Raw genomic sequence first — 24,211 nt, 5'->3', positions numbered from 1 at the left:
AATAACAGTCATAGACCATCGATAAAAATAAGTCATTAGTTCTGAAATGGACAGTATATAAAGAACAAAAGTAGGGCATAATAAACACTAAAACTATATGCCACTTATTTTCTCCTCATAAAAATAAAGGAATAACTGTATTTTACTTATTTTCTCCCTATATAAACAAAGAATAAAAGATTATCTTGTGGGATGTTTGCCCTTTTTTTAACATTTGTACCATTTGTTAGGATAATATCTCAATACTTGTGTATGTATAGTTCTTTGTCAAAGCAATTCTTGGAAATAAGTCTTAATTTTTAGTGTAACAATGTTGAAATGAGTGTCTAGAAACAAAAACATTTTACTTGTACATGATATTTAGAAAATGTGTTAGGAATAGATTTTACTTGATTACTACATTTATAAAAACAATATTTCCAAGAAAATCGGTGTGAAGGCTCCTCACTTTCGATAACAAACTTCTCAAAAAACAAACTTCACACTTAAATAAAGAAAGAAAATAATTAAAAATTAATAATAGCATAAAAATATTCTTCTCTTGTGATTTTTAAGAATAATGTGGAAGAATATAAAAATATAAATTAGTAATACAAACTAGCATAGAACCAGAATAGTGTGGCTGAACAGTAGGCAACAAAATTTAGATAAAGCAATAATTTTTGACTGACTTAGACAACGATTCAATCATTGCCCAACTTCAGTGCAAAAATTAAGTTCGAAGGGTGGTGATATGTAAGGTGTCAGGCAAATCCAACACCTTCCATGAAAACCCTGACATGATAAGCAAATCCAGTAGTATGTCACATAGCTCCGAATAAATCGTGACATTAAATTAACCAAAGTAATACGAGTAACGAGTGAGCAAATGGAATACCACAGACTAACACAAGAATGCCTAAATGCATGTCATGCCTCCCCACCGTGAGACAGACGCAGTTCCGAGGGGAGAAACGAGAACAGAAGCCGAGAGCAGAACCGTGTTAAGTGACAAGGCCCTACGATAAGGGACGGACACCCACGTCGCCAGCTAACCGCTATGACCACACCACCCGCAAGTTTTTAGCGTGAGACTTTTTCGCGTCTCTGTTATGTTAGGCCCACCCCCTAGCCAATGTTAAAAGCTAGAGCCCTCCAGAAGAACAGTATAGATCTTACGATAACACAAAGAGGGCTACACCACCCGCAAGTTTTAGCGTGAGACTTTTCGCGTCTCTGTTACGTTAGGACCACCCCCCAGCCCATGTTAAATGATAGAGCCCTCCAGAAGAACAGTATAGATCTTACGATAACGCTAAAAGGACCACACCAACTGCAAGTTTTAGCGTGAGACTTTTTCGCGTCTCTGTTACGTTGCAAACTTTAAAAACATTGCCCCACCACGAAAAGTATAATGTTTCTCATTGGATAGACAGAATTTTTGTAGGCGGAGCTTAAGGTTAACATTGAGACCCTGATTGGTCAGATGAAAACACAGCCAGATAGTTCTTTTTTAAACCAACTTCGGTAAATTGTAGTAAGGAGAAGTTAGGAGAGAGTTGCTTCCGAGAGGGCGAGCTGGACGGAGCCCCCTGACGAACACCGACAAGGCAGTGAACTCACGCGATGCCGCATTTTCGAGCGCATAAGGCTTCACTCAGAACTGTAGAAATCTCATCTGTTGCATCCCCTTTACGTAATACTAGTGTCGATCGTCAATTAAAGCTCATGGTGTTCACATTTGCCACTTGAAGTAAAAATCTGAAACGCGATGATTTTTCTTTTATATAGTTATTGAGAAGCCACATCAGCTACTGTAATTTACGACAAGTTAGATAAGTAATTAAAGATAATTGAAGGTCACTGTAGACCATTTTGATAGTTTTCTCTCTTGTGAAACTTAATTTAAACCTAGATTATAGATGTGATATGGCATAGGTCATCCTTCGATCCATTGTAGAACTTGGAAACCCATTCAGGGAATATTCGTTCACATTTTTGTTGAACGCAGTTGGTTTTTACCATCCTGTATTAAAACATTTCCTTTTATCAATAGTGCAATTTATAAACAATGTTTTGTGAGTAGAATAAAATTTCCAATGGTAAACTTAACTGCTTTTTCGACATTATTTTACCATCTAACTAAAAATAGGAAAGCCTTGAACCCCTTCCACTAAATTTAGTTAGTATTAAGATTCTTTTACAGGGAGTGCAGTGGAGCTGACGCTGAAATCATTAAGTATTTGGTTATACCATCGCTAGTCTCACTGAACTCTTCTGAATTCTACATGTCAGGTGAGGTCTGACGTCTCCTTACCAGCAACAGGTCCCAGGTACAAACTAGTCAATTCCCTAAAAAACACGCTCAGAACGTCGTTGCGCGAATGTGGTAGGGAGACACGACTTAGAACAAACAGACACCACGCAGAATGTTTAGAAGTTGATAATGTGAACAAATTTAGCAGTTTTACAGCAATTTCAACACTGACCAATGATGCAACAGCACGCTTCCAAATTTCAGTATTATCGCTAAACCACCCCTCCTAAACTTTGCAAGTACCATGGCAAAAGTAGAAAGATGACTGTGCAGTACACACGTTCATTATTAAGTCTTGAACATATACAGCCTCCAAGTATACCAGACAGCTATCTTCATATTTGTAGCACCTCGAGCATAGTGAGTAATATGTTTTATAACATATATGTAAATAGATATGTAAGATATGTAGGGGAACATTCCCAGAATGAAATTTTCACTTTTCAGCGGAGTGTTTACTGATATGAAACTTCCTGGCAGATTAAAGCCGTGTGGCGGACAAAGACTCGATCTCGGCACCTTTGTGTTCCGCAGGGAAGTGCTCTATCGGCTGAGCTACTCAAGTTTTAATCTGCCAGGAAGTTTCATACCAATGCACACTCCACTGCAGAACCAAAATTTCATTCTGGAAACATCCCGCAGGCTGTGGCAAAACCACGTGTCCGCAATATCCTACCTTCCAGGAGCACTAGTTCTGCAAGTATCGCAGGAGAGCTTGCGAGCTAACATCCCAAAGATCTTCGGGCTCATACGCGGATCCTTTTCGTCGAAATGTCTTTGCTCAAACTCATATAGGAGTTGATCCGCACATGTCGCATTACATGCCCTAAATTAGACACTTGTGACCGTTTGGTTAAATTGTCTAGCTGATTGCATGTTTGCGAAATTGTATGAAACGTACAAAATTTATATAACATTTAACAACTGTAATAACAATAGCAGGAGCTAAATTAACGACCCGTAAATGAAGTAGGCCACACAGCTGCTATTTGGTTGGAATAATGATTATTCCGAAAGCAAACTAAAAGTGAAAGTGGTCGTATTCCGAGTTACTATTACAGTCGAGCGCATATCATTTGACACAGTTCGATCATTCACAGTCTCATCGCGAATTACAGGTCCAATACTCCACCTCGTTAACTACGCGAAAAGTTAAGAGTTCACATGAAGCGCTCAGCTGCTCACCGCTCAGAGACTACGTCCCGCAATATCACACAATGCGAAATTTTCTAAGTCGTTTCACTTCCTAGCTGTCTAAAGACCGAACGTCCGCTTTCGCTTCTTCACCAACACTGTCCCTCTGTCCGTCCCCGGCCGCGTTACTCGCGCGCCGAACATCCTCGCTCAACTGACTATTACAGTTCCCTTTCCTGAAACCGTCCTTCTGATTGGCTACAGCTTATTCTACATTATTTTACATTTTAACATATTTACATAAATGAAGCTTGACCACTTTCACTTTCTAAATAAAATAACAATAATACCCATTACATAATAAACGTTAAATTCTTTTATATAAAACCAATGCAATTTCCTTCTTAACTTTGAATGTCATTGCCAGAAGCCTTGTACCAGTTTGCTTTCCGATAACAACAAAAGTAACTATTATGCACTAAACTTAACAACAAATATTCTATGACCTAATAATTCAATAAGGTGCCAAGAAGTCATCGTTCAATGCGTTATGTGGGGAGGAAATGATGATCTGATGCTTAACTGAAAGTACTGATATTTTAAATTTACTAAACAAAAAATGTTACAGAGTTGATATCTACAAAATTTGCCTTTTTGATAATGCGCTTCTACATGAAAGTTCGATCGTTATGATCGACCAAAGCGTTCAGGTTTTAGCATCCAGATCTTTGTTACAAAACTTGTTAATTTCACTTTAAGAGTAAATCCTAAACTATTACAGGTATGATCAATATTGAGGTGTTATTGGGATCACCATGAAAATTTATGAAGGATGGTAGATTAAAATTACTGTATCTTCATTCCTTGAATTACGACAGAATTAAATAGTTTTCATAGATGTTTCCCTATATGGCTGATCTTAGGTCCGCCATATTTAACACTGCTACGTCTCCTTGGCCACAAAACGTTCTACTTGGTTTCCCTATTACGTAGGTTCTCGTCTGTCTCCCTCGCACACTACAGCGCTTAGGTCTCATTCAGCACAATAGACGCCTGTGAATTTCCCCGTCTCGTGGTGAATCTGCGCTGTTTGTGGCACACAGTCCTAGACAACAGGGTTCGTTTCACAATTCCTGAAGGCTGACTTTTTCGCCATATACTTCTAATAAGAGCGAAATTATCGTTAACTCACAAGCTTCTGTGAAGTTTAAAAGATAGAAGACGAGGTGCTGTTGGAATTAAAGCTGTGACGACGGGGTGTTAATAGTACTTGGGTAGTGCAGTCGGTAGAGAACATGCCCACGAAAGGCAAAGGTTCCTAATTCGAGTCTCAGTCCGGCACACAGTTTTAATCTGCGAAGAAGTTTCAAGGGGAACATTGTTACCTGAAATCTCAAAGAGTGATCCACCGATTTACTTCAAATTTTTGCGCGCTACTGTACTAAAGATATGGACGTTTAAAGGCCATAAGCAGAACCTTGTTGGCAAACACTAAGGTAGTATTCATTGGCTTGTCGGCTTAGAATATGCAGTAATAATTAATTAGGTTGAAGTTCAGACAAAGGGGGGAAGAGGAGATGGACAGATGGTAGGAGGAAATGGACAGAGAAAGCGGGAATGAGGTGATGAACCGAGGGGGGGGGGGAGGGCAAGAGGAGATAGAAAGATGGGGAAGGAAAAGAAGGTGAACGTAGAAAGGGATGGGAGAAGGTGGACAAAGAAAGGGGCGTTGAGGTGATGGACAGACAGTGCTGAGAGGGGCCTGGAGAAGATGGAGGAGTTGAAGATGGATAGACAGAGGGGGGAAGAGGTGATGAAAAGAGAAGGGGGAGCCAAAATGGAGAAAGAGGGTGGGGGGAGGAGGATGAAAGGGGAGACAAGGAGATTAGGGAGTATACCAAATTCCCACACGTATTACAAATGTTTGCTTTATCTTATCTTTCTTTTCCAGTTCACTACTTAGAAACAAGAAGATGCAAGGAGCAGGTAGAGTGACTGCCTTAATCATGATGTTACGTGCGAACTGACTGAAACGTATGGTTTATGTGTGACTGTTACTGAAATAAAAAGAAACAGCCCATTGTATTTGCAGTTATTCGCAGTTGTGCTACAATGCATTTCTGAATATGACGTTCTCACATTTTTCACATGTTATGTGATAATGTGGAAGTGTTCCATTTTAAATACTGCATTAGTTCATGGGCTTTTTAAAGTAATTTCGCATCTTGTTGTATGTTGCTCATTCGTGTTTAAATATCTCTTAAGGGAAAGTATTTAGGATTTTAAAATTTCGGTAGCGCACTAGTTCGTGATAGGTAAAGGTCGCAGCTTCGAGTGTCGGTTCTGCATACAGGTTTTATCTGCCAGAAAGTTTCTGCGTTAGGTTGTTTGAGAAGTTCGTAAGTGGTAAATGGGTGAATGATAAGAGTTAGGTGGTTGATAGATGAGAAGTGAGGATCGTCGTGTCGGCAAAAGCACTGTGAGGAGAAAGTTTCCGCTGAAAATGGCGAGTGTTGTCTACCTCGGAGGAAGTCGACGATTCGAAAGCCGTGGAGGGCGCAGTCAGAAAGTGCTGCTTATGAAGCCAGTTTACTGCGCTGCACCTAACCTTACTAAAACATTCATGGCGACCACTAGCGCCCTATTACGACGCTGTTGGGCAATTTACAAGCCGGACACCGCATCCAGTTGCGGTTCGGCGGGTCGTCCGCTCGTTCGCCGCTAGGGTTAGTATGGGAGCCTAATGGCGTTATCGGCGGAAGGTGGTCGGTCGGGCTCGGATGCACACGCAGCTATCGGCGCTCACGATAATGGACGGCTTCGGTAATCAGGGGCCGGAGTGGCCGTCCCCCGGGGAATCTGCGGCCGAGTCTGCGCGCGGCGTGTTTAATTACGAGAACTTGCTCCCGGCCGCCATAAGGCGGGGCGGTGCGCTGCCGCGGTAGCCTGCGTTGTTAACTATGCAAAGCGCAGGCCGCGCGGAGCGGGGCGAGGCCGCAGCTGGAAGGAAGGGCAGGCGGCGTCCGGCAGCGCCGAGCTCCCCAGGAGGCGCCGAGCCGAAGAAAACGACGCCGGCGCGCCCTGCGCCCCCCCCCCCCCCCCCCCCTTCCGATGCTCCTCGGCGTTATCTGCAGGCAGCAGTCCGGGGAGCGCCACGGCGCGCCGCGTCGGCCGGATTAGCGGCTCAGCAGTTCCAGGCAGACAGACACACGAGCCGCCGGTTCGCTGCCTCCCTCCACGACGCTGCGCGCGCCCCTTTTTCCTTTTGACTGCCTGCGAGGTGGCCAGACAAAAGAGACTGCGCTGCGTCCTCACGTAAAACCCTTGAGAGCGAGGTCACAAGTTCAACCTTTGCTAACGCTCATATCTAAGTGATGTGTCAACAATTACGACAGGAACAATATTACGTGACTCATCACGTGCATCAGGAGGATGACAGGAAACGGGAGATGCAGAGATCAAGCTTTCATGGGATGTATGTATTATACACTATTAACCATTAGAACTGCTATATCAAGAACAAATGCAGATGATAAACGGGTATTCATTGGACAGATCTATTGTACTAGAACTGACATGCGGTTACATTTTCACGCAATTTGGGTGCATAGATCCTGAGAAATCAGTACCCAGAACAACCACCTCTGGCCGTAATTTCGGCTTTGATACGCTTGGGCATTGAGTCAAACAGAGCTTGGATGGCGTGTACAGGTACAGCTGCCCATTCAGCTTCAACACGATACCGCAGTTCCTCAGGAGTAGTGACTGGCGAATTGTGACGAGAGAGTTGCTCGGCCACCATTGACCAGACGTTTTCAGTTGGTGAGAGATCCGGAGAATGTGCTGGCCAGGGCAGCAGTCGAACATTTTCTGTATCCAGAAAGGCCCGTACAGGACCTGCAACATGCGGTCGTGCATTATCCTGCTGAGACGTAGGGTTTCGCAGGGATCGAATGAAGGGTAGAGCCACGGGTCGTAACACATCTGAAATGTAACGTCCACTGTTCAAAAAGCGCCGTCAATGCGAACAAGAGGTGACCGAGACGTGTAACCAATGGTACCCCATACCATCACGCCGGATGATACGCCAGTATGGCGATGACGAACACACGTTTCCAATGTGCGTTCACCGCGATGTCACCAAACACGAATACGACCATCATGATGCTGTAAATAGAACCTGGATTCATCCGAAAAAATGTCATCTCGACTGCTAGTGATACGAGGCCGTTGGGATATAGCACAACGTTCCGTATTACTCTCCTGAACCCACCGATTCCATATTCTGCTAACAGTCATTGGATCTCTACCAACGCGAGCAGCAATGTAGCGATACGATTAACCGCAATCGCAGTAGGCTACAATCCGACCTTTATCAAAGTCGGAAACGTGATGATACGCATTTCTCCTCCTTACACGAGGCATCACAACAACGTTTCACCAGGTAACGCCGGTCAACTGCTGTTTGTGTATGAGAAATCGGATGGAAACTCTCCTCATGTCAGCACGTTGTAGGTGTCGCCACCGGCGCCAACCTTGTGTGAGCGCTCTGAAAAGCTAATCATTTGCATATCACAGCATCTTCTTCCTCACGGTTAAATTTCGCGTCAGTGGCACGTCATCTTCACGGTATAGCAATTTTAATGGCCAGTAGTTTACTTCACAAAATGGACACAGCAGACATTCAAGAAATGCCCCATGAACACCAAAATAAAATGGTGTGCTACAGTGATCACAAACTTTCACACCATAAAAACCTAAGGCCAACTCACTGGGAATTACAAACCGTACAGGACATTCAGCGATGTATTCAATCTTAAAAGAACACTTTTCTTCCGAGTCTGTCTTCTAACCAGTTTGGCGCGGCTCTCCATGATTTCTTCTCCTGTGCCAAACTCTTGCAACTTATATCCTCAGTTATTTCCCGGATGTATTCCAAACTCAGTCTTCCTCTACAGTTTTTGCCCTCTGCAGCTCCCTTTAGTACCATGGAAGTCATTCCTTGATGTCTTAACAAATGTCCCATCTTCCTGTCCCTTATTCTTGTCAGCCTTTTACACATATTCCTTTCCACTCCGATTCTGCCCAGAACCTCCCTATTCCTTACGTTATCAGTCCACCCACTTTTCACCATTCGTCTGTAGCACCACATCTCAGATGCTTCGGTTCTTCTCTTTCCCGGTTTTCCCACAGTCCATGTCTTACTATCATGTAACACTGTCCTCCAAACGTTTGTTCTCAGGAACTTCTTTGTCACATTAATGCCTGTGTGTGATAGTAGTAGACTTTTCTTGGCCAGGTATGCTCTTTCTTCCAGTGCTAGACTGTTTTTGATGTTCTCCTTGCTCAGTCCGTCACTAGTTACTTTGCTGTCTAGGTAGCAGAATTCCTTAACTTCATCTACTTCGTGACCATTAATGCTGATGTTGCGTTTCATTTCTACTACTTCTCATTACTTTCGTCGTTCTTTGATTTGCTCTCAGTCCGTATTCTGCACTCAGCGGACTGTTCATTTCCTTAAGTGGTTCCTGTAATACTTTTTCAGTTTCACTGAGGGTAGCGATGTCATCAGCAAATCTTGTCATCGATATCCTTTTACCATGAATTTTAATCCTGCTCTTGAACCATTCTTTTATTTCCATCATTTCTTCTTCCACGTAGAGACCGAACAGTAGGGACGAAAGTTTACATCGCTGTCTTACACCCTTTCTAATTCGAGCACATCATCTTGGTCTTCCTCTTCCCTCTCGGCTGTCGAACATGTTTTATATTACCCGTCTCTTCCTACAGCTTACCCATATTTTCCTTAGAATTTGGAACATCTTACATTCCCAACTGGTCTGAGTTAAAAGCAAATTCCCCGCCGAGCGACAGGAGAAGTTTGTTCACCGCTTCCACAACTTTTCAGACGGATTCCGCAGTTTGCTGTGCATCGGAAAGTTGACGCTTTGTTTGAAATTTCGTTATCTTACGTCTACCAATTCTGTAGCACTGTTTGAAGTTATGCAGCGATCTACTGCTTCCCTTGAAATTACTCTAATCTATATCGAGAGCGATTTCAATTGCATAAAGTAACAGGTAATTATCGTTCACATCCTGTAAATTGAATAGAGCATTCTTGAAACCTACAAACACCAGTTTTTATAACAAGTGCACCTTGTTCTCCCTTGTATAGCCGTTATTTATTAAGTACTACGCCGTCACCTTTCTCCGGATTTATTATAAATCTGTTCATAATAGAGTTTTTACTATGCTGAGGACGAACTTCTCTGTACGTAATTACGTTTAGTACCCGCTCCTTGGACAACGATTGTTCTTCACTACGTTTCACTGCAGACGGAAGTGGCTCCGTGTCCGACAAGGATGATGAACGACGTGGCTCGGGATCTATTTCAGTATCACTTTTACCTGTTAAGCACGCGTCGTCATCATTGTACCCCTTCCGTACAGTGCCCACAGTCGAGCGTATACGACACCACTCGTTCCACTGACTCATCTAGCAGAAACGCTGATATTTCATCTGCCACTTCTTTCTCACATTGCCGCGTTGGGTAGCCGTGCCACGGTTCGTGCGGCTCCCCCTGTCGGAGGTTCGAGTCCTCCCTGGTGCATGGGAGTGTGTGTTGTCGTTAGTGTAAGTTAGTCCAAGTTAGATTAAGTAGTGTGTAAGCCTAGGGACCGATGACCTTAGCAGTTTGGTCCCATAGGAACTTACACAAATTACTCACATTGCGAAATTCCTTGGGTTCCTTTCTGACGACATGTCAACTTCGACAACTGTGGTTTTAGATATAATGCAATGTTTGCTTTGTTTATCGATGCCATTGCTCTGCTTTGCATCAACACCACTAGCACTGCAGCACTCTCGCGAGTTACTCGTCGACTAAGCAATTCAACTACGCTCCGTAGCCTGTGCTCATCATTGGATACTTCCAGCCCCGCCCCCTGTGGTCATTAGCAGCCAACATTGCGGTTGCATGGTAGACAATATCTGAGGCGTCGAATGCCGTAAACATCATTGGCCTTTTGCAACTTCCGACCCTGACACTCAGGAATGTTCAAATGCTTGTGAATTCCTAATGGACCAAACTGCTGAGGTCATTGGTCCCTAGACTTACACACTACTTAAACTAACTTACGCTAAGAACAACACACACACACACACACACACACACACACACACACACACACACACACACACCCATGCCCGAAGGAGGAATCGAACCTCCTGCGGGAAGGGCCGCGTAGTCCACCATGACAGTCAAGGGGTTCCTTGTCACAAGAATTATTTTCCTACTGCTTCAGAGTAAACCCTGAAAAGGTTTTCTTCTATTTTACTTGAATCCATTGTTGTCATGAACTTCTCATGTGTCTCCATGCCTCCTATAAGCCCCGCGGGCTTTGCCCGGTTGGTGCTGCACCCTGCTGTCAGGCGTAACAATTACAACGCCACTCACGGTAGGCATGACGCTCAAAATAGCCAGTTTCTGAAGTAAATGACTTTCGTTTTTTCCTATTATTCCCCATAAAAAAGGTATGAATCTAACGAACATTGAAAAATTTTGGAACCTCTCAGGTTGAAGACACATAGAATCAAAAAAATTAAAAGATGTGCGGAAATAAAACAAAACTTATCCATCCATCGTTTCCCGCTTTTTCTAAAAAGCTTTAAGTTGTTGAATATTATATAAAATCACTTGAGTTCAACTACTGGCTCTAATTTTTTCAAACTCTACTGAAAATCACGTTGTAACCTCTATTTGGGCATTACGAATAGACAGTGCTCAAGAGTGAAAAAGAGACTGAAAATCTGTAGTTTTGTGTCAATTAGTCCTTTTTCAAGGGCTACAACCAGATAAAGGCGTATTAGGTAGACACTGGCAGCAGATCAGATACTTTCTGTTTTCATTGTAAGATACGAGTGGACTGTAAAATTTTAGATTTGCTCCTTATATGATGTTGCAAGTTTCTTGTGGTTCCCCCTGCTTGTAATCTTTTAAAACAAACAGAGCATTCTAGTTCACTACTACCACAGCTCATAGAATATTTCCTGAGTAGCGATGGTACCACTCTGTAATACAACTGATCTCTAACGACGACAGCGAGAAACTACCAATAAGCCACATGAGGCAAGTTTTGAGCGTTGTGTGTACGCGCATACCATCCAATATGCCACCTCACATGGGAACAAGTACTTTATTGTCTCAGAAGCGCTGTACCAGTCAGTACACATTGGTTTTGCTCGTTTCTGTGTGCAATTTTATTAAAATAGCAGTGATCCTGTTCCCATTTTCTATAATAATGCATTATATCAAAGAAACGGCAGTTTTATGAATGAAAATTACTCGTTCTTTGAAAAAGGTTGCTTTAAAAACAACAAATTTTAGTACTGCTGCTATAGCGAATCGATATTTCAGCTTTTCAACCAGTTATCTGTAACAGAGAAAAATACATATGTTTCCTCTTTACGGTATATTGATAATTTTTCCTTTTTCAGGTGTCTGACTGCAGCTGAATGATGTTACCTTTTTACGGTATATTGATAGTTTTTCCTTTTTCGGGTGTCTGACTGCAGCTGAACGATGTTACCTTTTTACGGTATATTGACAATTTTTCCTTTTTCGGGCGTCTGAATGCAGCTGAATGAAAAAATTTTCGTGCCGTACGCGTTTCGCCTTTATTCTCTGCAAGGCATCTTCAGTGGTCCGGCATATGTACATATTTTACTATTTAGTTTACATTTTGGGGCAAACTACTTATAGGTTATAAAAAGTTCTGGTGGTTGGTTTTTGCTATGATTTAATAATATTTTAAATTCTTCTTACAGATTGCGTGGGCGATCTTCTACATATTATGTTCCTGTTCCATTTTTGTTGCAGTTCCTCTTCTTGTAACTGTCACTTGGGGCTATTTTTCCACGTTTCACAGCACTTGGAAATATCTGTGATCTGTTCGTGGATTCGCGCGCGCGTACTTGTGTGTGTGTGCAAAATAATGAAATAATATTTATTTTGGTGATTTTTTTTTTCTTTTTGGTGGCTTGTTCTGAGAGAGGGATGATTTCTATCTTATTATTTCTTTTATTAAGTGTTGCATGGAGCCTGTACTGATGTGTGTTTGATTATTTATCACATGTTTGTTTTCAGCAATGGCGTTCTGAATGTGGAAGTTTTCTTGCATTTGTGTAAGGTATTTGTGATGGTTTTTTATTCTTATTATTTTCATTTCTTGTTCCACGTTTGTAGAATGGTGGTTAAGGTGTTTTAAATCTTCTGTAAAAGTAGAATGTTTTATTTCGCACTTCCAACACATGATATGCTCTTTGCTATGCGTTTTAAAATTCCTGCATGTCATGCCTATGTATTCTGCAAAACAACTTCGACATTCAAATTTATATATTCCTGATCCCTTGAATTTATACCTCTTGGCAGTTGGTTGGCTTAGGTGTGATTGGAGGGTTTGCCCAGTCTTATATGGTATTAGGAAGCTCTTCCTCTTTATTACTTTTGCAACTCTGTTTGTTAATTTATCTGTGTAAGTCATAGTGTACCATCTGCTTCTTTTCTGTGTGATGTTTTCACTGTGAGTTTTTGATGAGAGTGGTTGTAAGTTTGCAGCTTGCGAGTTATTTTGTATTCTGGAAATGTTGTGTTCGTTTTGTATTTGTGTTTTTATTTTTTGATTGAGCCTGTGTACTACTTGTATCTCACTCTGCAGCACTACTTGGGAAATCGAATTACTTCTGGTGGCTTGAGCATCTCAGTAAAATGTAATCAATTAGAAAATAAAATGTTGCCCAAAATAACGAAAAATCACAAGTCACATAAAAGACTGAGCCCAATGTGTGAGTTAAAACACAGTGATCCATCGAATCATGGCCACTTCAGTGACATTTTTACAGTTTAGGAACACACATTTTATGTGAAACCGTAATTTACTTTATGTTAAAAACAGGCACTAACACTGCAATTAATATGCTGTTTGAGAGATGAACAACAGAGCACTCAATAGGTCGCATGTAGCAGATTTAAAAAGTATAGAGTATTTATTTAACTTTAGCAAAAACTAACTGAAAACAGCATTTTAGAACAATATTTTCCATTATGTAAGAATTTTATATTTCGTATGTTACAGAATGAAGGAAAACCCAGACGTGAGGTAGACCGTTATCCACCGAGGATAATTTGCGGAGAACAAATGAAGCTACGTTATGAAAACACTTCCACAAATACCACATTGAATTTTCCGCAATCACGGATCATCTACAGTAGAACTAAGAGCGTGATAAGATCCCAGAAGTACTAATGCTTTAGTGGTTGGTACGACGCATGTGTCCCACTAAATCAATTTCCAGTTCTGTGTGTTAGGGCGTCTATAAATTACATCTGTCTAGTGCTAGCATGTAGTGAGATGCTTTCGGTACTTGGAGAAAAATACTATGAACCACGGGCCTGTGAGCGATCGGATGGAGCGGCATGTCTTCACAGTGTGTCTGTTTCACGAAAATAAGGTCAAATCACAATTTCCTCCGTTCTCTGTCTGCAGTAACTAATTGTGTTTTCTCATACATCGTAAACACTGTTTTGACACATTACTATGCACGTCAGTAATTTTGCTGGTTCCGACGTAATTTTTGTATAGTAGGACGCACGTGTTCAACAATAAGTCTTTTTTTCTTTTTACCATTATTACTGCCAATTTGATGCACCCCGCCACCAATTCACGCCTATTCCAATCTCTTCATCTCAGAGTAGCATTTGCAACCTACATCCTATATTGTTTGCTAGATGTATTCCAAGCTGAAATTTCCTGGCAGATTAAAACTGTGTGCCCGACCGAGACTCGAACTCGGGACCTTTGCCTTTCGCGGGCAAGTGCTCTGCCAACTGAGCTACCCAAGCACGACTCACACCCCGTCCTCACAGCTTTACTTCTGCCAGTATCTCGTCTCCTACCTTCCAAACTTTACAGAAGCTCTCCTGAGAATCTTGCAGAACTAGCACTCCTGAAAGAAACGATATTGCGGAGACATGGCTTAGCCACAGCCTGGGGGATGTTTCCAGAATGAGATTTTTCACTCTGCAGAGGAGTGTGCGCTGATATGAAACTTCCTGGCAGATTAAAACTGTGTGCCGGACCGAGAGTCGAACTCTGGACCTTCGCCTTTCGCGGACAAGAGGTCTACCAACTTTTTTTTACGCTCTATCCATCCTTTTTCTATTTTATTTTATTATTTTTATTTTTTTATTCCGTCACGCTGACCACTTTTTTTTTAATCTTTATTGAACAAACGGAGAGTAAATATATATATACACAAAGCAACAGTTCTTCAAGGTACCAGTTAAACATGTACAAATGAGTGTTAGGTAAACAAATTATTAGAATAACATTAAATACAACAAAATATAACATATCCTCTTTTTTTTAATAATTTATACTGAACAAACTAAAAGTACATATATATTCACTATGCAAGAGTTCTTCGAGTTACCATTTAAAACATATACAAATGACTGTTAGTTTAAAAAAAATTAAAAAGAAAAACATTACATACAACAAAATATAACATATTCTGTCTTCGTCCTTTTTTTTAAATCAGTTTTTTTTTTTTTTGGTCGATGCATGAGAACGTGGATAATGGTGTTGCATCATGTGACAGGTAGGCATGGTACAGCCCAACTTTGAGGGGGGTCAAGGAAGACGCTGCGGAGATAACCGGCAAAAGTTTGTCGGTAAGATGGTTTTCGGGTGAGGGTGCTATGCGCGGTCACAACTTTGTACCAGAAGTCAAGGAGTGTATGCGGACCACTCTGAAAGAGATACTCTAAAGCCTGTCCTCGAAACCAGATTAGGGTATGGTGCTTAGCAAGAGGGTAGTGAAATGTCTGGGGCAACAACAGGAAATCCGGGGTTACCGTCGTAGGCGGGGCACGGAGGTAAAAGCCCACGATTCGTTGGATGAGGAGCCATACGTTTTGTTTCAGGGGGCACGTAAGACGGTGCTCGTCGGTGTCTTCGAGCTGAGAGTCAGGGCAGAGTGGGGAGGTGGCCAGTCCTATGCGATAAAGTCGACGATTAGTCGGGAATTTTCCATAGACTAAAACATAACAGAGTGCAGACACAGACGACGGTAAAAAGGGTGCATGCACACAGCCCCAAACCGTGCGCCAGTTAATGTCACGATGCTGTAGCATCATGGGGTCGCAAGGGTTGGACAGCAGAAACAAACGATAATAATCTTTTGTACGGGGGGGACGGGTGACTGGAAGATCGGCCCGAACGTAGCTGAGTTCTATGAAACAATTGGCGACGTGGTACAATAATGGAGAAATAGGTGCCACATTGATCGGTGGATTGAGAGAAGCTGGTCGGAGGATATCTAAGAGACTGCGTGTTAAGGACGGGACCGGCCCCTGCCAGTGCCGCAACAGAGTGTGGACAAAGAGTGCAGAAGATCGTGCCCGCACGTTGACGAGTCCGAGGCCACTTTTTGCAGGAGGCAGTGTTAGAGTGTTGTAGCGGACTTTGAAAAGTGCCCCTGCTGACACGAAATATCCAAAGGCTGATTGGATGCGGCGGCGAAGGGGTAACGGCATCGGGAGGATCTGGGCGACGTGTACCAGTTTAGGGGCGACATACATGTTGACATAGGACACATGTTGGTTTAAGTTACGGTGCACTTGACCGCGGACATGGTGCCGAATCGACTGCAAAAGCCGCCGGTAAGCCAGGGCCACTGTGCGGTGTGTGGAGCTCGTAAATTCGATACCCAAGTAACGAAGGGTGGCACTGACTGGGAGTGGGGTCGGCACCATAGCCAGGAGGCCGCGCCCAATGTGCATCATAGTCGATTTACGGACATTAAGAATGCTACCAGAAAGACGTCCATACTGGTGGATCCATTGGATGGCGTCATTGAGTTCCGTGGAGGAGCAGGTGAGAAGGAGGAGATCGTCCGCATAAGCCCTAAGTGAAAGGTGTAGTCACGCAAAGTGAGGCCCTGCAGTCTAGAGGTAAGTCCAGTGATGAGGGGCTCAAGTGCAAAGGCATATAGTAAAGTAGACATAGGGCATCCTCGACGCACAGAGCGGCGTATAGGAATCGGTCCTACAAGCCTCCCATTGACTTGTACCATCGTGACCGCGGGAAGTAGTAACCGGCGAATGGCATCGACAAAAAGTAAGGGGACCCCATACGTGTCGCCACCATGAGGAGGAATGGGTGTCGAACGAGATCAAAGGCACTCGTGTAATCGACGGATACCAGTGCTGCACGAAGGCGACAAACCGACGCCAGTGCAATGAGGTCACGGCATTTGTAAGGTGGCCCCACAACCGCGTGCAATCTGCTCAGGTGAAAGGCCCGTAGGTAAGACGGTGCGTATGCGCGCTGCTAAGAGGCGTGCATAGATTTTATAGTCTGCATTCAGTAGTGTAAGGGGGCGATATGCAGAGACATGAGACCCTCCCTTCGGTTTAGGCACAGGTAGAAGAATGCCAGTGACGAATTCAGGTGGAATTGGGAAGGACGGAGTAAAGAGTTCCTGAATCATTTCCGTGCAGCGAGGAAGCATTAACGGGGTGAACGCCCGGTAAAACTCCACTGGGAGACCATATGGTCCGGGTGATTTGTTCTTGGCCCCTTTGTTGATCGCATCTACCACCTCTTCTGCGGTGATTGCAGACATCATGGACGTTGACTCCGCTACAGTGAGGGTCCGATCAGGGGAAGGACGGAGATCATCAGGAATGGGCGTCGCCATCGGTTCATCATCATAAAATTGGTGATAATGTTCAGCAAAGGCAAACACCACCGCCGCCTGTGTTGTGTGGTGAACACCATCTGAGGTCGTGATGTTGGGGACGAAAAGTCGACGTCGACGACTATGGTCGGATACGGCATGGATTGTGGATGGGGTTCCGTCGTGGAGGAGGTCTTGTCGTCGGAAACGCACCACGACACCATGCAGTCGTGCACGTTGAAGAGAGAGGAGACGAACTTTAGTACGCTGTCGTTCCCTATGGGTGTCAGGTCATGGAGGGAGCGCATCGAGTTCACGGAGGACGGCGTAGTGAAAATTTGTGGTGTCTCGATGCCATGCTGCTGCTTCCTTGCCACATTGAATGAAGGCCTTTCTGATCGCAGGTTAGGCATATTTGAGCCACCAATGGAACGTGGATGTGTACTGCGGAAGGCGTCTTTCGCAAGATGCCCATGTATTGGCAATACATTGTCGGCAGTGTGGATCATTAAGGAGGGAGGTATTAAGCTTCCAATAACCTCTGCTGCGCCACACTGACTGAGGTGGCAGAGTCAGGGAGCAAATGACGGCGCAGTGGTCCGAAAATGCAAGGGGCCATCGTTCAGCTTGGGCGACTTCATTTCCAAGGTGGGCAGACATAAAACCGGTCCAGTCTGCTCTCAGAATGTGCTGTATAATGGGGAAAACCGGGGGTATTGCCATGAATTTTCTCCGAAACGTCCACTAGATAAAAATCTTCGATTAAGGTGAGCAGCGCCGGGAATGTCAAATAACCAGGCATTTGGTCCTGCGGATGGAGGACACAGTTGAAATCGCTTCCCATGATAAGGCGATCATAGCGTTCAGAAAACAGGGGGGCCACGTCATGTCCGAAGAAAGTGGACCGCTGCCGACGGTTCGTGGAGCCAGACGGAACGTAGATATTGATGACGCGCGTGTCGAAGATGGTAACAGCCATGCCTCTTCCACAGGGAAGGATTGTCGTGTCCTTGAGTGGGATTCCTTCGCGTATGTAGAAAGCCACTCCACGCCCTGATTGATCACATGTGGACGAGTATGAGTCGTAGCCGTAGACTGGTGGTAGTGTGGCAACGCGTACTTCCTGAAGAAGGGCGACGTCGACGTCACAGGCCCGAAGCACGTCACATAGGAGTTGCAGCTTGGGTGCAGTGCCGATCATGTTGATGTTCAGTGAGGGTACATTATAATGGCACGGCAGCCTCCGATACGTAGATAGGAAGGCACGTGTTTCTGCAACTCGATGCGGACCTGTCTAACACCGTTTAAAACGGGATAGGTTTGAAATTGTACCCATCGTTCGGGAAAATGTTCCAGAACGTTGCCATAGGGACGGAGCGCCTCGATGACGACGTCTGCAGGTAGTTCGAACGGCAGTTCGAAGATCCTTATCGTCCGCGTGCCGAGACCTGCGTGATCGACGGTAACGGGTCCGACGTTGCCGTCGGAATGACAGAAGCGCAGTCCACGTTTTGCCTCTTGAAGCACCTTGTCGCACGCCGCATCGTTGATCATTCTGACGTAGACGGTACTGCTAACTATGGACAAGTGGATGCCAATTAGATCCGTTAGTGGTATTTTAACTTCATCGCGAATAAATCGTTCTACCTCCAGGGCCTTGGGTCGGGCGAAGTCGGAACAAAAGTGGAAACGTAATGTCTTCTTCCGATAGTTGTGCGCCATGGTGGTCTAAAAGGGAAAACGACACTTACAGCGGCCGAAGTAAACACAAACACACGGTGCGCGCTTCGCCCGCAGCGCTCTGGCGCGCGACCGCCTCGCAGCACTGCCGGCGGCAGACTGCCCAACCGAGCCACCGAAGCACGACTCACGCCCGGTCTCACAGCTCCACTTCTGCCAGTATCTCGTCTCCTACCTTCAAAACTTTACAGAAGCTCTCCTGCGAACCTTGCTTTCAGGAGTGCTAGTTCTGCAAGATTCGCAGGAGATGGTTCAAATGGCTCTGAGCACTATGGGACTTAACTGCTGTGGTCATCAGTCCCCTAGAACTTAGAACTACTTAAACCTAACTAACCTAAGGACATCACACAAATCCATGCTCGAGGCAGGATTCGAGCCTGCGACCGCAGCGGTCGCGCGGTTCCAGGCTGTAGCGCCTAGAACCGCTCGGCCACTCGGGCCGGCTTCGCAGGAGAGCTTCTGTAAAGTTTGCAGGGTAGGAGACGAGATACTGGCAGAAGTAAAGCTGTCAGGACGGGGCGTGAGTCATGATTGGGTAGCACAGATGGTAGAGCATTTGCCCGTGAAAGGCAAATGTCCTGAGTTCGAATCTCGGTCGGGCACACAGTTTTAATCTGCCATTAAGTTTCATATCAGCGCACAATCCGCTGCAGAGTGAAAATCTCGTTCTGGAAACATCCCCCAGGCTGTGGCTAAGCCATGTCTCCGCAATTTCCTTTCTTTCGGGAGTGCTAGTTCTGCAAGATTCGTAGGAGAGCGTCTGTAGAGTTTGGAAGGTAGGAGACGAGATACTGGCAGAAGTAAATCTGTGAGGACGGGGCGTGAGTCGTGCTTGGGTAGCTCAGTTGGAGCCGGCACGGTAGCTCAGCGTGTTCGGTCGGATGGCTACGTGCCTTCTGTAATAAAAAAACTGAGTAAATCGATCAACAACGAACTTAAACGGATGTCTTATGACGTCCGCCCCGAGCAGATGCAACGAACAAACACGAACAGAATGAGATTAAAAAAAAAAATGTTGGTAGAGCACTTGCCCGCGAAAGGCGAAGGTCCCGAGTTCGAGTCTCGGTCCGGCAAACAGTTTTAATGTGCCAGGAAGTTTCATATCAGCACACACTCCGCTGCAGAGTGAAAATCTCATTCTGTATTCCAATCTCTTTCTTCCCTTCAGTTTTTGCCCTCTAAAGATCCTTCTAGTACTATGGAAGTCATTTCCTGATGTCTTAATAGATGTATACCACATATTCCTTTCCTCTCCGATTCTGCGCAGAACCTCCTCATTCCTTGACTTATCAGCCCACCTAATTTTCAACATTCGTCTGTAGCACCACATCTCAAAATTTTCGATTCTTTTCTGTTCTGGTGTTCCCACAGCCTATGTTTCACAACCATACAATGCTGTTCTCGGAACACGTTCTCAGAAATTTCCTCCTCAAATTAAGACCTATGTTTGCTACTAGCATATTTCTATTGGCCAGGATTGCCATTTCTGCCAGGCCTTTTTGCGTGCTGCTTACTCCGTACGTCGTGGTTATTTTGCTCCAAGCTAGCAGAATTTCTTAACTTTATCTACTTAGTGACCATCAGTCCTGATGTTAAATTCTCTCTGTGCTCATTTCTACTACTTCTCATTACTTTCGCCTTTCATCGATTTTCTCTCAATCCACATTCTGTACTCATTAGACTGTTCATTCCATTCAATTGTTCATGTTATTCTTCTCCACTTTGACTTGTCATCAGCGAATCGTATCATTGATTTCCTTCCACCTTCAATTTCAATTCCACTCCTGAACCTTTCTTATATTTGCATCATTGTTTCTTCGACGTACAGAGTGAACCGTCGAGGCGAAAGACTACATCCCTGTCTTCCATCTTTTTTTATCCTAGCCCTTCGTTCTTGGTTGACGACTCTTATAACTCCCTCTTGGCTCTGGTACATATTGTGTATTACCCGTCCCTCTCTAAGACTTACCCCTGTTTTTTTCAGAATTTCAAACATCTTGCAGCCGCCCGGTGTGGCCGTGCGGTTCTAAGCGCGTCAGTTTGGAACCGCGTGACCGCTACGGTCGCAGGTTCGAATCCTGCCTCGGGCATGGATGTGTGTGTTGTCCTTAGGTTAGTTAGGTTTAAGTAGTTCTAAGTTCTAGGGGACTGATGACCTCAGTAGTTAAGTCCCATAGTGCTCAGAGCCAGCCAAACATCTTGCACCATTTTACATTGTCGTACGCTTTTCCCTGGTCAACAAATCCTATGAATGACTCTTAATTTTTTTTTTAGTCTTGCTTCCATTATCAACCCAAGATCAGAATTGCTACTCTAGTGCCTTTACCTTTCCTAAATCTAAACTGATCGTCATCCAACTCTTAATCAATTTTCTTTTCTATTCTTCTGTATATTATTCTTGTAAGTAACTTGGATGTATGAATTGTTAAGCTGATTGTGCGATAATTCTCGCACTTGTCAGCTCTTGCAGTCTCCGCAGTTGCGTGGATGATATTTTTCAGAAAGTCAGATAGTATGTCATCAGGCTCACACATTCTACACACTGATGTGAATAGTTGTTTTGTTGCCACTGCCCCCAATGATTTTAGAAATTCTGATGGAATTTTATCTATCCCTTCTGCCTTATTTGATCTTAAGTCCTCCAAAGCTCTTTTAAATTCTGATTCTAATATTGGATCTGCTATTTCTTCTAAATCGACTCCTGTATCTTCTTCTACCACGTCCATCCGCTCTCGCCTCAGCATTTAACAGCGTAATTCCTGTTGCACTCTTAATGTTACCACCCTTGCTTTTAATTTCATCGAAGGTTACTTTGACTTTGCTATATACTGCGTCAGTCCTTCCGACAATCATTTCTTTTTCGATTTCACGTGGTAAAATAGAGAAAGCATTGATGTGTGATATGTCGAAGCCATCTTCAAATGTTACATTGAAAATTTGTGTGCAACTTTTCATTTTTTTTCTTTGTCGGGAGAATAAATGTGTTGCACTACTGATTTCTTATCCTTTCTTTCATAATTTCTATCCTCATAAAATGGTTCTAAAATTAAAAATTTAACTCTGAAAATACTAGGTTCACATGAAAATACGAATCTATTTAGGTTCATGGGAAACATGTGTCCCACTTCACCGTTTTTCAAAGTTTGTGACCTTAAAATTTTGTGGTAGTGAAAGTGTATTATTTATCGAAAAGTTTATTTTCCAAATATATACAAAATAAATACCAACCATGAAAGCGTTAAACGAGGCCCTTCACGAGCTATACCACATTTTCTCTTATACAGCTTAGTTTACTGTTTATATGACACTGGGGTAAGGAACATGTAATGCGTCAAACATGACGGAGATCTGTTACCAATATTTTGGTTGAGTACCGCCAATCAGTTCAACCTGTTACCGATTCCAGACAAATGAGTAGGACGCCGTTTCCCTTCAGAATCTGACCAAAGGAGAACTAGTTCCTGAACAAACTTTTCATCTTTATTTCACTTTTGTATATCAAAAAAGCTTAAGATAAGTAAAGAAACATAAAATTTCGGACCTTGTTGGGTGGCAGGAGGTCGAATTCGAGAGGTTTTTGGCTTGGTTCAAATGGCTCTGAGCACTATGGGACTCAACTGCTGAGGTCATTAGTCCCCTAGAACTTAGAACTAGTTAAACCTAACTAACCTAAGGACATCACAAACATCCATGCCCGAGGCAGGATTCGAACCTGCGACCGTAGCGGTCTTGCGGTTCCAGACTGCAGCGCCTTTAACCGCACGGCCACTTCGGCCGGCCCGAGAGGTTTTCAACCAAGCTCCGTCGGAGTTGGGAATTGGAGAGGCTTTTGTCACTCAGTCCAACGGCACCTCTCATTCACGCGTGGTGAGTGCCGTGTCGTAAGTGGAGCCATTCACAGTGAATGCAGTGTTTGTGTTAGTAATGATGGGGCCGAGAGGAGCGGCAGGGTGAATCCAGCATCGGCACAAAGCCTGCGCCTCTTCACAAGCGACAGGGGGGACGGGGTCTAAAGTTTCCAATCGACCTTCGCACCAACGAGTACAGTAGTGAAAGGAGATGTAGCAGCCAGGGAGATAAATTCTAATCTTGCTTTCGTACCCCATAGGGACCAAAGAATATAAGTCTACAGAATAGTGGAACCTGTCATTATAAATGTAACGCTTCTTCAAATTACAGTATAGTGAGAAGAGTAAGCAAGGAAGACAAATTGCATAGGTAATACAGAGAAAGAGTTTTGCTTCACAAGAGCTAATGATGTCCGACTAGCAATTAGATCATTATTTAAAGAAACGCAGCCACGAGCTACTTCTTATATGAATTCTTTATGCCATGGCTCGTTTCATTTTACATACAACTTCATCTGGAGTAATATGTTTAAATATACATTATTATCAAGTTCATGTCGATCCCGTTTTGAACTCTGGAGCTGCGTTTTACACAATAATACTTTTACCTAACACATTTGTAGGGTCATATAGAGAATGTTACAAAAAGTGTCGACTGCTTTGAAAGGTGGTCGTATCCTCCAGAACAAGAAAAAAATTCTAGTAAACATGGGCTCTAAAACAAATAACTTAAGAGGTATGAGCACTCGTTTATTTTTGATACTGTTCATCTTCGATGCTGTGAAAATATCTCTTCTCCTGCAAGCTCTTTGCCTTCCATGCTTTCTAAGGAGCTAATATGGGACAAAACAAAATGTCCCGCGATCATGGGTTCTAAAATTCATACGTTAAGAGATACGAGCACTTGTTCAATAGAATAGAGGTGTTTCAAAGCACCGAAGTACTCACAGCTTTTACAGTATGCACTGTAGAGTCCTTGTTTACTAAAACATTTTTTCTCGTTTTCATAGATAGTACCACCTGTCAAAACAAATGGTTCAAATGGCTCTGAGCACTATGGGACTTAGCTTCTGAGGTCATCAGTCCCTTAGAACTTAGAACTACTTAAACCTAACTAACCTAAGGACATCACACAGATCCATGCCCGAGGCAGGATTCGAACCTGCGACTGTAGCGGTCGCGCGGTTCCAGACTGTAGAGCCTAGAACCGCTCGGCCACCCCGGCCGGCCCTATCAAAACATTCGCCTTTTTTTAACACCTTGTATTTACGTACAATTTGCAGTTAGTTGCACTTATGTCTATTTTGTGTTTTGTAATTCCTTGTTTCCGTTTATTTGCGTAACTTACATATTTCTAACGAAACTTCCTGGCAGATTAAAACTGTGTGCCCGACCGAGACTCGAACTCCGGACCTTTGCCTTTCGCGGGCAAGTGCTCTACCATCTGAGCTA

This window comes from Schistocerca serialis, chromosome 1 (assembly GCF_023864345.2).
Source record: "Schistocerca serialis cubense isolate TAMUIC-IGC-003099 chromosome 1, iqSchSeri2.2, whole genome shotgun sequence".
In the NCBI taxonomy this organism is placed as follows: Eukaryota; Metazoa; Arthropoda; class Insecta; order Orthoptera; family Acrididae; genus Schistocerca; species Schistocerca serialis.
Note: the sequence above shows the minus strand (reverse complement) of the source record.